The 4,701-nt window shown below is 39.9% G+C and overlaps 1 protein-coding gene across 2 annotated transcripts in view; it reads left to right on the top strand.

The window, feature by feature from the left end:
- THSD7A (thrombospondin type 1 domain containing 7A) overlaps positions 1-4,701 on the top strand; it is a 686,730-nt gene that overhangs the window by 240,514 nt on the left and 441,515 nt on the right. The gene's annotated exons all lie outside the window — the stretch shown is intronic.

The raw sequence follows: 4,701 nt of genomic DNA, 5'->3' as shown, positions 1-4,701 counted from the left end.
GGGTGGGACCCCCCCCCCCCCCCCCCCCCCCCAGCACCACTACAGCCCAGGATTGACTAAAAGAGGCTCCCTCATTGACCGGTCCGTTTTAGGACCAGTGTCTTAAAATACTTTAATTAAAATTGTCCAAGCTTTTTTATGATTTGTAAATAAATGTTCTTAACAGTAGTTGAAACAGATGGTGGCAAAATATAAGCCTGTGAAGTTACTGGGTTTTTTGTGGTGATTCATGATCTATTTAAAAGAGAATGTAATGATTTATAAATCAGGACATGTAAAACAAGTATACAAATAACTGTATTTTGTGTATAGGAACTGAAGAGGTGGTTTCAAAAATACATATAATGAAGCCATTAATACGACACCTGTAATGAAAACTTTCTTGTTTTATCTAGCTTTTATATAGATATATTTACAGCACCATTGATGTTGCTTATTGTTTCTGTCCAGTCTGTTCTGTTCAACTTAGTGTGTTCTCCTATTATTCACTTTTCTCTGATTATAGTCTTGCAGTTGTATTTCAAAATAAAACGATAAAACTATGATCTGTGGTTATAAATAGATCTTCTATCATTGCTACCTTGGGACAATAATTGATATCGTGTTCATTCAGTGTGGTTTGGTTTGTGTTGTTTTGGGGTTTTTTGGAGGGGCGGGTTTATCTCTTAACAGATTTTATTTGTTTGCTATGCAGTCTTGCACCTCAACTGTCTGTCTTGGAAACCAGTAACCACAGAAACGTTCCACCATCTCTGAACATAGTCTTTGCATTGCTCTGATGCAATGTTATGATAATCTCCACTATGGACAAGAAGACCACGGTTAAATGGAGGACTGTGCGCTACAGTTAGAGTACTATTTCAGTATGAAATTTATTTCACAGGCAGATGGTCCTTGTTATCTTGTCAAAACAAGGTTTTCAGTCTGTTAGGCCTTTAGTACAACCATGATTTCATGCCTGTTCTGAGCCCAACAGAGGTTTCAGTTGGTCTGGCTTTTATTTTTGAAAATAAGGATTAGGGGGAACAGGCTATGTGCAAAAGACCAGCCCAATGTCCCACTTCAGCTCCATTTTAGCTCCAGTGCCTGGGACTTGAGTGGTTCATAGGATGTTTCTAGAAAAAGTTGGTTTCATCCTGTTTGAATTTGTGTGTAGAATTAGGTTAGTCATAATATCAGCTCTTGAACATCCTAAATTGTACAGTTTCTTCACAGAGGTTTTTGTTCTTCTGTCCTTCACCTTCCTGGCATGGACAGGCAACAGAGTACTATCCCCATTTATTTTCTCATGGAGAAAATGGAATTTTGGGTAAATTAACTATAGCTGTATATTAATAATTTACTAATATAGAAACATTCTCCTGACCTACCCAAGCCCTCAGGAGTGCTCAGGAAAAATAAACAAGCATAGACTAATTAAAAAAAAAAAACTTAAACATGAAGATGTCCTACCAGAAATGGGAAAACAAAGGAGTGTAATTTCATATTTAAGATCAATAGTAGTCATTCTATCAGCGCCCTCAGAAATGGCAGAAGGATAGTGGGGAACAATGAAATGAGACCGAGTTCCTGGCACTCATAGTCCCTCACCAGAACTTACCAGAGCACCAGACCCAATCACCTATCAACTTCAGCAATGGTATTTTTAATCCACAGATGGCATTTGAGTATAGGTACTTCATGATGCACAGAACTCAAGGAGCAGATGTCTACATGACGTGAAGAATGACTAATTATAAATGTGCAAAACTTGCAGAGATGCTGGATGTCACTGCAGCTGTAATATCTTAAATCAAGTGATTCTTATTAAAGGCTGTGGTCCTCTGAGTTTTTTTAAACTTTGGTGCAGGCAAGATGCAAGAACAACTTTTAATATTTTTGGATTCAATCAGTAGGATTTACCAAAAAAGACTTAAAAATATGCCTGCCTATAGTTTGAGTAATCCTTGCTGCAATATTCATGTGTGGTGTTTGCTATCTTGTATATTCTCACACTTTTATAAGTACCTAGTCTTCTTGGGTAGGTTCTACAACTATTGCCCTGTTTCAAAGATGGTGGGAAGGGAGGACTTTTAAAACAAAAATATAGGGATGCCACAGTAGTGTCATACTGTGAGGTGCTAAACAAGTGCTTTGGGAAAATGGAAAATGTATATAATCAAAGCTGGAATTTAGGAGGGTTAGGTTCAAATATAATTTAAAGGTTTACAGGTAGAATAGATTTTCACTTATCACAGGTTGTTAAGATCTAGCCAGCAAGAATCACCAGAAGCATTCTGCCTCTTGGAACACTGGCACAATAATAAGCAGCATGAAGATTTTCATCTACTGAATCAAACCACACCAGTTTCTTAAATGTTAGAGGTACTTTTTCTAAGTAGTGAGTTGGGTTATTAAGGGAGGGTCTTTTTAGGAATTTTACATGGATCTGAACTATTTGTTTTAAATTTCCCAAGTTCTTTATAGTTTCAGTAAAATATAGTAATGTTTTGTTTTACTGTTTTGTAAGAACTCAGTATCAATTCTTGGGTATTAACTGATAGCAAATTGTTAATAATCAAAGTTTGTAGTTAAGATCATGTAGCAGGATCCCGGCTGAAGGGGTCACACTGGGGAGCGGCCTGGGTGCTGCACTCAGAATGGGTGTTTTGCTCTTTTATCTTTATATCCTGCCTGCCACTACTTGATTTTAATTAAAAGGATATCAAGAGGTGGTACTTGACTGTAATGCAGTAGGTTGAGATGGGTTCATGTCTTAGCATCTCAGCATCTTCTGTGGGACACTGCCTCCCCTGTGCTCCACCCCTTTCCACTCAGGTGTTTCTGTGATGGTATCAGGGTAGGTGCCTGGTCCCCTAGGCACCTGCCTTCATGTAACGGAAAAAAGGACTGACTTGCAAAGAAAAACAGAATGATCTGGGACCGTTGTGGGATGGCTGAACTTTGTTATTTTGGCAAGTGTCTACCACCAATGACATACTGTAAGGCTGAAGATAGGCCTATGAACAGAGGATGGACGTATTTATCTTGTATTACTTTATTAATTCTGTTGAGGTACAGATATGTCCTCTTTACCCTCAGGTAGCTAAGGCTCTTCAGGGTTTGCCCCTCAGTCACAAGCCTGATTCACAGGCTTGATCACATCAAACTCTGTGGGTAGCTTGGGGCCACTGGCACTATTAAGCCCCATGAGACCCTTGCAGCTACCTGGCATGCAGTGTCTGCAAGGTGGTGTTGCAGGGCACTAAGGTGTGCCTTCTCCTTAAGGACAGAAACTGCCTAGAGAGAGGGCCCTAGGAGCCAGGCAGAAATCCCACAGGTGCAGGTTGCTGTGGCAGCAGGCTAGTGAGGGAATTGGCTGGCACCTGCACCTGGTCAACTGACCAGAAGGAGTGAGGGCCCTGGGCTCACATAAGCCCCAGGGCTGAGGCCAGTAGGGGTTAGTTCTGTGGCAGTAGCCAAGGGGGAAGGAGCTCTCATAGAGGAAGCTACTTGGAGGTGCTTTACTGCCTGTTCTGCTGCTGGTAGGATTAAAGGGCTGTAGGAGTTTATAAGTGCTGGTAGGGAGGAGGCCCATTAACTGAGCGAGAAACCTTCTTAAAATGGATAGAATGTGGACCCTATCTTATTGTTGTGTTGTAGCCCAGGGGCTTGTGTTTTCTGTTGTTATTTAAACTGGTGGACTTGGCTGAGGCCATGGGGGCACACTACAGTGTGGAGACCCCAACGCCAGAGAGGGTACAGCGACAGGGTTGCGGTGAGCCCAGTGCCGGAGAGGATTAACTTCAAATTATTTAATTGCCAATACAAGTATCCTGTTTTGGGTGAAGCTTACCTAGAACTAGGTATATTGCAGGAAGGCTCCACCCATCCAGGGAAACTCATGAAAATTTTGATTTGGTTTAAGAATGCCTTCCACAAATAACAGGGAACCTATCGAAATTAAACAATGTGTGAATTGCATTATAAATTCATCAGTTGTTTATGAAGTTACTAGTCATTCAACATGAATCAGTTAGTCAACTCCTAATTGCATACCCTGAATTTATATTTTAATTCACCTATCCATTTCATCTTAATAGTGAAATGAAACCAAATCTAAAGAATAAATTGGTAGATTTTAACTGTGCACTCAGCCTGTTTTCCTCTTTTTTTTTTTTGCAGTAAATTTATTTCTCTTTGCCCTAAAAATTACAGGTATAAATATTATTGCTAGACTTTGGTAGAGTTCAGCCCCATTAAAGTAAAGGTGCAATGGGATCTGATCCACGATCCCAACAATCATGCCTGCTGCCGTACTACTCATGCATGGAGAAGCATGACTGTGGGGTTGGGAATCAGACTGTAATAGTGCCTTATTGCTGGTGTAAGGGGAGCCCAGGATCATGATCCCAGCAAGTAGTAAACTGGGTATTCACTACACCAGTGGCTTGGAGTGTGTTTTGGAAAAATAAGCTGCAATATTTCTATTTTCTGATTTCATTGAGATGCCCACTGTTACATTTTTTGAATGCTTGTTAGGATAAATTAACAATTGTGTTTCTGTTTACAGAATGTTTACAATGATATTTTCTGTTAAATTAATTTTATGTAACATCTAGGGCATCCGGGCAGTGATCATGTGGTCATGAACATACAAACAGGGTCCAAGCACAGTTGACGTAAATTAATTAAAAAAAAAAAAAAAAAAAAAATAAGAAA

This window comes from Gavialis gangeticus, unplaced genomic scaffold (assembly GCF_001723915.1).
Source record: "Gavialis gangeticus isolate Ggan-Ray unplaced genomic scaffold, GavGan_comp1, whole genome shotgun sequence".
Classification (NCBI taxonomy): domain Eukaryota; kingdom Metazoa; phylum Chordata; order Crocodylia; family Gavialidae; genus Gavialis; species Gavialis gangeticus.
Note: the sequence above shows the minus strand (reverse complement) of the source record. Positions and strands in the feature narration are given on the sequence as shown.